This window comes from Cervus elaphus, chromosome X, assembly GCF_910594005.1.
Source record: "Cervus elaphus chromosome X, mCerEla1.1, whole genome shotgun sequence".
NCBI lineage: Eukaryota > Metazoa > Chordata > Mammalia > Artiodactyla > Cervidae > Cervus > Cervus elaphus.
The window spans coordinates 86,685,142-86,697,374 of record NC_057848.1 but is presented as its reverse complement, the minus strand read 5'-3'; the positions used below and the strand labels follow the sequence as shown (position 1 = coordinate 86,697,374).

The 12,233-nt window shown below is 37.7% G+C and overlaps 1 protein-coding gene across 2 annotated transcripts in view; it reads left to right on the top strand.

Annotated features, from left to right (window-relative positions):
* The window catches only part of DIAPH2 (diaphanous related formin 2), a 950,551-nt gene that overhangs the window by 614,794 nt on the left and 323,524 nt on the right, over window positions 1-12,233 (top strand). The gene's annotated exons all lie outside the window — the stretch shown is intronic.

Below are 12,233 nucleotides of genomic sequence, written 5' to 3'. Positions count from 1 at the left end.
AAGAAAAAAATATTTTTGAAAAGTTTGCAAATTAATTTAAAAATTAGCTACTCACTTACACCATATCCTCCACAAAGTCTTCCTTAATCATAGCAAACATAATTAATTTCCTTGTCCCCTGTGTTCTCATAGCATTTTAATATTTTGATTATTGTACTTACTGACTTGCCTCTAATTTCTGCTTGTGTGTATGTGTTTGGTACACTGGGTTATAAAATCTTTTGAGACAGAAATCCTTATTCATATTTGAGTACAACAAACTTAGCACAGTGCTATATAGAAAGTTGTCCTAATGTTTATTTAATATGTTAGAGGTCATTGTAATAATGACTAATGTTAAATAACATTCTAGCAAGTAAGTAGAAAACAGCTTGTTATCCTGGCATAACTTCAGTTTGACAAAAGGAAAAGGGGTATAACATGTTTCCACTGTTATTCCTTTATGTTTTGATTTAAAATGCAGGTATTAAGAATTATCTCTTTGGCTCTTAGAAATCACATTCTAAGAAACTGTCTCAATGGAGCATATAGTTTTTCAGATCAGTCAGCTCAAAAATTTTCTATTTGAAATGTCTTGCTTTTTTGAATGGCAGCCTGAAATTACCATGAGCTCCATTTTTCAAACTTTGTTTAGGGAATTGATAGACATTTGCTGCATGATGCTAATAGTGAGAATAGAGCGTATTGCTTAGTTAAAGAATGCTTAAACCCTTTCAGCCCACTAGAGACTCATCTGGGAAAAGATATTGTAGATCTTTGGATATCGATGGATATTGTAGCCATCGTTTGTTTCTTTTTGCTTCTATTTGAAATTTACTAAAACTATTTTCAATTATGAAAGGCATGCATGGTATGTTGAATGCACACAGTTTATAGGCAATGATGGTGATGCTAGTATGAATCAATTATTGTACTCATGCAGCAATATCTCAATCAGGTACTGTACTCAATCAGGTATTGTAGACAGATATATTAGTGTCTTTTTCTGTATTAGATGTCTGTTCAGTTATTTCTAGTTAGAATCTTTTTGAGGTAACTTTTTAATATTATAGCAAGTAAACTTAGCTTTTCATTGAACAGCACCTGTTCTTTTCTTCTGGTTTTAAACTTTGAGATATGGGAAGTGAATTAGCTTTATAAGGTAGAAATAAAAAATATGCTTGAAAAGAATGCAAGTCAGTAAACATGTAATAATACTCTCCTTTGTTTTGCAAAGGTGAAATAGGGTAATTATTTATTATTGTCCCAATTCATTACTGAAGTTAGAAATGGAAAGCTATACATAACAAACATAACTGAACTTTTTCAGCTGAAATCTTGATGATGGATATATAGATACACACATATCCATCCATCCATCCACATACACATACATAAGACAAGCATTTAAAATTAGAATCAACTTGAGAGGATTACATCTCAGCTGCTCCTTTAAAGCTAAGGCACTCACCGATGGTGAGAGTTGAAAAGGAATAAAAAATTTAAGAAGAAACTATAGAAAAGCTTTCCCAAGGTCATCAGTGAGAAGGAGAATATTACCTAGTCACCTGTTGATGTTGGAGTAAGAAAAGTCATGAGTAACCAAGTTGAAATCGGTTGCAAGAGGTTCAAGTCCCAACTCCTCTTTATCAAAAGCAAGCATTTAGTTAAGCATTTTTCATATCAGCTAAGGCATTATCAAATTTGTGTACAGCAACTCTGCTCAATTACTCATCTCCAGATTTCTACATTATGGTCCTGACTTCAAACCTGCTGCTGCTGCTAAGTCACCTCAGTCGTGTCCGACTCCGTGTGACCCCATAGACGGCAGCCCACCGGGCTCCCCCGCCCCTGGGATTCTCAGGCAAGAACACTGGAGTAGGTTGCCATTTCCTTCTCCAATGCATGAAAGTGAAAAGTGAAAGTGAAGTCACTCAGTCGTGTCCGACTCTTAGAGACCCCATGGACTGCAGCCTACCAGACTCCTCCAGACTCCAAACCTAAAGAGAGCCAATTTCATTTTGCACACTCTTGAGTCCACTCTCCATCCACTTTATTTACCCCGTATATATAAAAGTACTTTTGAACTTTAGTGTGCTGTACAAATGCAAAGCATTTTTTATTAATCCATTTGAATGAAAAGACATTTGGATGTGTATCAATAAACCTAAGTTTTAGCCATGGTCTTTGTAAACTTAGGAAAGACATTCTGTTTCCCCATTTGTAAAGCTGAAAGAATAATACTTGCTTTGCCCACCTCATATATGTTGTTGTTAGGACTAGGTATAGTAATGACTTTGAACATGCTTTGTAAAATTAAGAAAATGTATACAATATGTTAATGACCATTCTGCTCTAAACCTCACAAATGGGAAATAATTTATTTTCCCCAAGGAAACTATTCTTTGTAAACAACTATGATCTGCTTTTGTCCACCTTCATTTTATCAAAGTCATGTGTATGTGTTTGTGTGTGTGTGTTAAGACTGAAAGAGAAAAGTACATTCATGCAGTAAGTGCCTATGGAAGAAGCAGAAAGCTTTCACTTCATTATTCTGGGAGTATCCAGATGTTTGGGATTAAGCAAATGCCTGTCTTTTTCACTTGGGATTCCCTGGTGGCTCAGAGGGTGAAGAATTTGCCTGCAATGCAGGAGACCCTGGTTTGATCCCTCAGTTGGGAAAATCCATTAAAGGAGGAAATGGCAACCCACTGCAGTATCCTTGCTTGGAAAATTCCATGAGCAGAGGAGCCTGGCAAGCTACAGTCCATGGGGTCGCAAAGAGTCAGACACAACTGAGTGACTTTTACTGTCTTTTTCACTTAGGTATAAGAGAGAAAGAAGCAACAAATGGAATTTGAAGATACTTTCATACTCAATGAAAGGCGATATTCTAAATGTTAGGACACCTATAAAGTAAAATGCAGCTATGTTTAATGCTTTCAAAAAGGCATGTAGTCAGGGAGGTACAAGAAGTAGAAGATAGCAACAAACAATACAAGCTGATTTCATTTTAAATGAGTGTAGTGCAGGCTGAAAATCCAATAGGCCATTTCAATATTTCTTCCTCTCTTTTTCCTGTAGTGAGACAGCATTCCAGCTTTGATCACAGTTGGAAATTCACATGGCGGCTTTATTGTTTTGTTTGAAATGTATTCTCAAGCCAAGCAGTAGACCCAAATGAAAAGTTAAATATGGAAATACATTCCAAAGCCAAATGGAAATGATTTGTATATTATTCTTTGTTTTGCATTAACTATCTCCCTCAACGCAGATAATTAAGAACCGAATGTGCCAACAATTTTTCTAGGTTCAAAAATAAGTTTTCTTCCATGTTTTTATCAGTCAATCCACATCTATTCATTAAACAGCTACTCCAGAACCTAGCACTATTAGTTACCATGGGTCTGAAGTATAAAATGAAGTAGAAAACATGCTTTGCTCTAAAGAAGCTTAACATTTAGTTAAGAGCATGTGTATGAGAAATAAAGCATTCAAAGGATGGTGTTTTATAAAGTTTAATTGGGTGACACTGTTTTCCGAACCAAACTCGGATTTGCTTGCCCACATGCAAAAAGCCAATCTACTGCCCCTGGGTTGTGGTGAAGGAGAGTGCAACATTTATTGAAGGGCACTAGACAAGAAGTCTGGGGCAGGTAATGCTCACAACACTGGAACTGCCCGATGGGTTTCAGGAAAGCATTGTTAAAGGCCAGGTGAGGGACTGAGATCACAGGGTATGTGATTAACTCATGCACAATTTTCTGATTGGTTGATGGTGAGGTAATATGGCTATGTCACAGGGGTTAACATAGCAATCCTCCTGCCCTAGTAGATCTGGAGGCCTAAGTGCTCATGGTCATCAAGTAGTTAACCTCTTCCATTTTGTAAGGGTTTTTAGGATCTGTAAAACAACTCAGGAAATGTGCCTCAGATACTGTTATCTATTTCAGGAAGAAACTAAAGATTCTGGGACTGCCATGTGATTGATTTACTATTTAAACTCTTACCAGTTCTCCTGGCCCAATTACTATTTTTGTTGCTATATGGTCACATCCTTTCAATCATTCATTCTTGAGCCACGCTGTTGTGACTCATGGGAGGCCTGGGAAACTTATAGCTTTTCTACAAACAGGAGGTAGGCAGAGGACATTGGGGGTGAGGGGAGGTCTGTAACTGGAAGGCCCCATAAGGTACTGCTTGTTTACAACATTGGTTTAAAATGTATTAAGAATTCACCAGATAGGGAAGGTTGTGGTTTGAAGCAGCTTCATGGAGGAGATAAGACTCAACTCCTGCTGCAACATAAGTTCTCTGTGTGCAGGAAGTTTACTGTGCTGGCTCTGTGTTGGTCATCTTTTGTACTCCCAGGGCCTGGCATGTAGTAGGGCTCAATACATATCTGGTGAATGAATGAATGCATGATTTGCTCTCTGCTGACATTTTACTTCAAGGATGTTAGAATATTTTGTAGAGGTAATAGTTAAAAATATTTTGCTACATCCTCTCATAGGTCACCCAGAGTGTAATTCTGTTTGACTTTGAAATTCATTTAATGTCTATTTAAACAACCCCTCCCAAAACCCCACACTAGTTGTGTCTGATTAGATAAATATGAAAATGATTTGCACTCTAAGAACTCTCCCATAGTGGACTATATGCAGATATTCTAGGGTTGGATGGAAAGAGAGTCAGAGTTTAAGATTTGAAGTGATCAACTAAACATTATAGGCCTTATTATATTTACAAATAGGATTGTTTTTATTACTAAACTTTATTTTGTTCAATGAGCCCTGAACTCTGTATTATAAAATTAAATAGCTTAAATTCATATTTTATGTTGAAAATAATCAGTTATAGGCATCGAGAGGCCATATGATGGGCATATATGTTAGGTTATTTAATATATCTGCCTCCATATTCAGATATCAGTACATAATTGACACAGACAATTTGCCCTCTGCTCTCCCTTTTGTATACAAAAGATTGTATCTCCCTTTTACCCATATGTGTATTGTCATTCTTTTAATGCCTGCATGTGCCTTGTGAACAAGCAGTAGGTCTGTGAGGTATATAAAAATAACTAGACCTTTTATTTCAGAACTTATAAGTTTATAAACAAAATGAACAATATACTCATAAGACAATATGAGTAAGATAAGTGCAATATAAAATGAAAAAAATTGCTCTGTAAAATAAATCCAGTAAATTCATAAAGATTTCCAGTCTGTATAGTGTTCACATCCATCATCTTAATAATTGAGACCACTTCTGACTTCAGACCACTTCTGACTGAAAACTTGGGGGAAGGGTTCATGGAGAGTTATACCAGCAAAGTTAGCAACAAAAACTCAATCTGTAAAGACCCAAAATGTGTCAAAAGAATATCATATACATTTGGCCCAGAGTAGTGAAAATTAGTTGTAATTCCTAGTTGTAGGAAAATGAGTAAAAACTCAATTTCCAAAAAATCAAGAATGCTGATCTGAAGAGGTTGAACAGTATTTAGTGGGTTGTAAGAGGAGCCTTCCTCTTCACTTTCTGCCATAAGGGTGGTGTCATCTGCATATCCGAGGTTATTGATATTTCTCCTGGCAATCTTGATTCCAGCTTGTGCTTCTTTCAGCCCAGCATTTCTCATGATGTACTCTGCATATATGGCAGAAAGTGAAGAGGAACTAAAAAGCCTCTTGATGAAAGTGAAAGAGGAGAGTGAAAAAGTTGGCTTAAAGCTTAACATTCAGAAAACTAAGATCATGGCATCTGGTCCCATCACTTCATGGGAAATAAATGGGGAAACAGTGGCTGACTTTATTTTTTTGGGGCTCCAAAGTCACTGCAGATGGTGATTGCAGCCATTAAATTAAAAGACGCTTACTCCTTGGAAGGAAAGTTATGACCAACCTAGATAGCATATTAAAAAGCAGAGACATCACTTTGCCAGCAAAAGTCCGTCTAGTCAAGGCTATGGTTTTTCCAGTGGTCATGTATGGATGTGAGAGTTGGACTCTGAAGAAAGCTGAGTGCCCCAAAATTGATGCTTTTGAACTGTGGTGTTGGAGAAGACTCTTGAGAGTCCCTTGGACTGCAAGGAGATCCAACCAGTCCATCCTAAAGGAGATCAGTCCTGGGTGTTCATTGGAAGGACTGATGCTGAAGCTGAAACTCCAGTATTTTGGCCACCTGATGTGAAGAGTTGACTCATTGGAAAAGCCCTGATGCTGGGAGGGGTTGGGGGCAGGAGGAGAAGGGGACGACAGAGGGTGAGATGGCTGGATGGCATCACCGACTTGATGGACACGAGTTTGAGTAGACTCCGGGAGTTGGTGATGGACAGGAAGGCCTGGCGTGCTGTAATTCACGGGGTCGAAAGAGTCAGACGCGACTGAGCGACTGAACTGAACTGAACTGAAGAGGAGCCTGCTGGGCTACAGCCCATGGGGTCACGAAGAGTCAGACATGACTGAGTGACTTCACTTTCACTTTTCACTTTCATGCATTGGAGAAGGAAATGGCAACCCACTCCAGTGTTCTTGCCTGGAGAATCCCAGGGACGGAGCCTGGTGGGCTGCCGTCTATGGGGTCTCATGGAGTCGGACATGACTGAAGCGACTTAGCAGCAGCAGCAAAGAACTGAAAGACAAATACCTTTAGTTATATTTCTCTCCCTGTTTCCAGTCGCCACATGGTATTTGCTAAAATGAGGTGATACTTGCCATTTGCCAACTATTGACCAAGTAACGACTAAAGTCAGAATTGTTTCCAGTATTAGAAAGATTGTGTACGTGTCTATCTAATGGGGCAGATGAATTTTTTTCACATTCAGTTTAACTACTCTCTAATTTGGATTTGTAATACAGCAATAAAAAGCTTACATTTGTATAATATTATTATTTTATATCTTAAAATTTTCTTTTATTTTTTTCATGTCTTTCCCGACATATTTCATAACAAAAGCTGTTATATTGTCGTGTACCTGGTTGATGTTTTTGAAGATTTACTCATTCCACAAATATTTACTTAGTGATTCTTGCTATGTTCCAGTCATTGTCCTAGATACTTGTAACAATAAGACATGACATAACCTCAGGGAAGTTTTAGTGTCCTGGAAGAGATATACATTAAACAACTCCTCAAGCAACCATGGCAAGTGACATGAAAGAGATTTATAATGCTATACCAGTCAGCAACCTAGTTAGGGAGAGCTCTCTTGAGAAGGTGATGCTTGAGCTGAGATGTGAAGGATGGATAAGAAATCATGGAAGAGTCAAAGATGAACCTTTACTTTTGCCTGTTTATCTGCAGGTGTTAAAAATATTTGACAGTTTGGTACCTTGATGATTTGGTCCTTAGTAATTCTAATACATCTAGTTTCTTGTCCATGGTCTTGCTGGATTTGTACTTCTAGTGGAGTTTTAAAGTTGGAGAGTTAGAAATCTCTCAAATGGAACCAAATACTGAAGACATTTTATATTTCAGGAACTTTTAACTTTTCCTCCCAAAGTTCCTTTTAATATTGGCTAGGGATTGAATGTGGGTATTTTTGAAAAGCTGTGTCAGATTCAGTGGAAAAACCTAAAGCTCTACTAACCTTGTGGGAGCTAGAATTTTTTAGCTAAAGAGGTTTGAATAGATTTAGGTATTTATCCAAACCAAACTTTCAAACCACCAGAGATTTGCCCATTACTCATTTACCTAGAGCTTAACTACAGTGGTTTCCATTTTCAACATTTACTTTTTTTATTTAAACAGCTTAATCGAGAGCTATAAAAACACTGGATCAGTCTTTTCAAATAAAAATGAAATGCAGCTGCCATGGGTTAGTCTTACAGAAGAAATTCTGCTGCCTGAAGGAAGTTTAGGTGTTAAAATGATGTTTTTTAATTACCAAAAGATCTAGTTTGGATTGTAAGGTCATCTCTTTCAATTATAAGTTTATAAAAACTTGGCAGTTCTTTTGGTTTGAGTCTTGTGTGGGCAGCATATGTGTGTGCGTGTGCATGTGTGTGAAATACCAAAAGAGTAATGAGATTAACATTAATATGGTAATTAAAGATTTCTTTATTAACTCAACTATACATTGTCACACTACAAATGGGCCATATTGCTTCACTGTTTTTCTCTGCGTCATTTATATGTTGTTCTTTATCTTTTTCATAACATAAAATGCTAAGATGTGCTTAGGTTAATAATTATACTACTGATCTAAAAGTCTTTAGATTTATGACTTTTACCTATTTTCCTCTTAGGAAGTCATTGTTTTACATTTAAATATTAATATTGTTAAAAAGAAAGTGTTTTAATAATCATTTTCTTTAGAGGAAATAAAAGTATCAGCTTTCAGTAAATTAGCCTGAACCCAGAAAATCAGGGAAATGAAATGACTCAGTTCAAAGTTATGCAATTAAATACATTTTAAGTACAAAGGAATTATATTAGGTAATCTCAAATGTGTTTTTCAGCTCTAAAACCTTATATTCTTAATCTAATGTAGTCTATCCATCCTTGTTCCACTCAAACATTAAATGCATAAATGTTGAATTAATTTTCTCTCTGATTCTTTTTACCAGTATTGATCATTTTAATATAATATTATAACAGTTTTACTGATAACAAAGTCATCTGTTCATTCAGGGAATATCTATCAACTGCCTACTATATAGCAAACTCTCTTTTTTTCAGTGATGAGAAACTTAAAAAATATTTATACACACATATATATATATGTATCAGTCTTTGAGCATATATTCTAGTGCAGTAGACAGTCAAAAAACGAATTTGTAATATAATACCAGACATCAATGTGATGAGAAAAGTAAAGATGGGCAAAAGGATTAAGAATGATTTTTTTTTTAATTTAGAAAAAGGAGGGACCTTTATAAAGTAGTGACATTTAAACAGAGATTTGAATCAAATGAGGAGATGAAGTTTGTGAATAAATGAGAGAACTTTCCATGCAGAAGGGAAAACTAATGTTGTAAGTTTCTAAGGTGTAAACTTGAGCATGCTTAAAGCATCTAAGTGTTGGGCAGTTTCTTCTACCCTTCTAGTTTTTCTGGCTGGTCTAAGAATTAAATTAACATGAGATATAATAGGTTAATAGGAGAAAAATCAAACAAAATCTGGTAACATGTATCCATGGGAGAAACCGAAGAAAACTGAGTAACTGTCCAAAATGGCCAAAGCCCTCACCTTAAATACCATCTTCAGCTAAAGACAAAAGATCATATTGGGGATAGTGGTGTAGAACTTCAGTGGGAAGGAAGGCACTTGACATGGAATTGGAAAAGGCAATGTGTGGTAAACAAACGTTTGCTGGGCCAAGCAGAGAGGGTAGGACACAGAGGAATTTTAACCAACAGACTTAGCTTAGGTTCCTCCCTGTCTACATACCTAGTTCATACTTTAGTTATCTATAGAGATAGCTCCCTGCCTGGAACACATCCTCTATGTTCTAAAGGCAGTTAGGGGAAAGGTCAAAGTTTCTTCCTGAGTCTTCCTTGATTGTTTTCAGCTCAGAATAATCCATCCACTTGCTAGAGAGATATATGAGGGTGACAAAATTTTCCCCCACACAAGGAATAGCAAGAATGTCATTGTGGCTGCTTTGTAGTGTGGGAGAGTGAAAGTCAAAAGGAGAAAGGGTAGTGAAGACCTTATTGTATGATGGAAAGCCATTTGAGGATTGAAAAGAATTGAATGACTGTTACGGGGATGAGGGAGACTGGATGAGGTAGAAGGAAGGTTGTGGCAGTGGTGAATCAAGAGTTTGGTTTCATGTTCAATTTGAGACACTGTTAGGCAAACAACTGGAGATGCAAAGCCTAGAAGGTTTGAACATTTGAGACCCAACTATAGGGAAAGACCCAAACTGGAGATAAAAATTTAGAAACCATAAGCACTTAAATGGTGTTTAAAGCCATTACACTAGAAAAGGTTACCTAGAGAGTACAGATAGAGAAATCCTAAGGTCTGGGCTACTCCACCAATAAGAAATTAAGATTAGAAGTTTAACAAAGGAATTGGAAAAAATAAAAGATACAGCTAGTATGGCAGGAGGTAACCAGAAAACTGTACTGGCCTGGAAGCCAAATAACGAAATTGTTTGAAGATGGATCCTGTTACTGGGCCCATTTGTTCTATGCATTGATTAAAAAAGTATTGTTGTGACTTCATTTAATTAACATTTGTTAAGTAGGGCCCCAGGCCAGTTCAACAAAAGATGACAAGCAAAGTTTCTTACTCTGTGGATCTGGAGGAATTTCACAGCAGGGTCTCAAGGGGCCCTATGGGGAGGTTAAAGCAGAGTTCAGGCAGAGTGCAAGACCTGGGGCACATGCCTTTATTAGGCTCCATGGGTGGAATGCCTTGAGGTTCCTGGGCTAAGGCCATATTAGTCGATTCAAAAAGAGTTGTATGGGGGGGATTGTTAAGCCCTTCAGGGATCTTATCTACTGACACACTAGAGGAAGGCCCTAGGAGGCGGGAAGAGACTTGCTTACATGGGCTGCAGGGGACATTGTATAAGGAACTTATATTTGATTGTGACTCTGCAGGCTGTTATTCAGGAGGGACTAGTGTTACCAAACCACCTTTGGGTCTGCTCTCCCACCGTGTAGCAAAGCCAATTTACTGAAGTACAGCATTTATTGCAGGCTGTAAGCAAGGAATACAAGTGGCTCTTGCTCAGCAGACCCAAATTGCCAGATGATTTTCAGGGAAAGGCTTTTAACAACAACATTTGTGGTGAGGGTTGCGAGGGACATGACTTTCTTCTGATTGGTTGGTGGTGAGATAACAGGGGTGGTGTTTCTGGAATCTTAATCATCAGCCTTCTGGTTCCAACCAGTCTGAGGTCTTATGTGTGCTTGTGGTCATCATGTGGTTACCATCCTCCACCTAGCTTGGCAGGGGAGGGGGGTCGTGTAGGTCTATCCCTTGAGGGACTGGGACTCTGTTTTATTCACTAAACTATTGTCTCTTTTTGTTGTTGTTATTGTTCTTTTGTAAATTAATTTATTTCTTTTAACTGGAGGCTAATTACTTTACAATATTGTAGTAATTTTTGCCATACATTCACATGAATCAGCCATGGGTGTACATGTGTCCCCCTTCCTGAACCCCCCTCTCACCTCCCTCCTCATCCCATCCCTCTGGGTGTTTCTTGATTGCCTTCCCTTTGTTTCTGCATTCCCTCACTTACGTAATTAGTAGCTGCTTGAGTCTGATCTTTAGAACTCAGGGGAGGTCTAGGAGACTAAAGGCTTTTTCAGCAAACAAGAAACCAAGTACACAAAGGGGCTTTTTACCTGGGAGGGTTCCCCAGGGTCCTGCTTGGTTTCAGTTCCCCCTTTTCTTTGATACTTGTCGGTCCTGAGGGGGCCGGGCTACAGGACTAGAAAGAGAATAAAGTTTTAGGAAGGAGGTTAATCATAAACTCTGGAGGGGAGCTTGCTTTTAGAGGGTCTTGGTTTCACTAGTGTCAGTTCAAGGCCCCTGCATGCCACTTGGTTACATTTAATGGATGCTGAGGCAGCAACAACATGCAGTAGTTTAACTAAACTCTTCACCAGTATTATGTGTAAGTCATTGAACTCAGCAGAGAGGAACTTGTGACTTCAGAACCCTCTAAATATTTTATTGACAAAATATAGACTCATATCATGCATTTCTTCTTTTACTTCACTGTTTGTTCAGAGAGCACACAGAGTTATGTTAGATATTTTTTCTTCTATTGTAGCTGACTATATTTCCAGATCAATCAAAATGTCCCCATTAGGTTGTCAGTTAAGTCACAAATAATTGCCATGAGCCATTGATTTCATGTTTTTAGAATCCTCTGCATTAAAGGCTATCAAGTGCTTTGAACAAGTATTAAGTGAAATATCAATTATCTGGAATTCCAGTAGCATATATCCCTTTGTAAATTGCTAGAATTCTACCTGTTTTGTTTTGGGGTCGTTATTGTTGTTTTTGCTTTGTTTTGGTTGTTTGTTTTTCAAAAGAGTAGCCTTCTGAAGTTCATTATTATGTGGAGCACCAGCCCTGTGCTAGGCATTTCATTAGGCACAGTAACTATACTCTTATCCGCCTTCCTAAACAGTGTTCCAACTCTAATTGAACCTTATCCATGTGATCTTGGATTCTCAGTTCCCGTGAAGTGCTTTAGAATTATTTGTCCTGATGATGCAGTATTATATCTGTCCATCCTAACATAGGTCTGAAACTCTATTTCATGTCTTGTTTTAAAAATA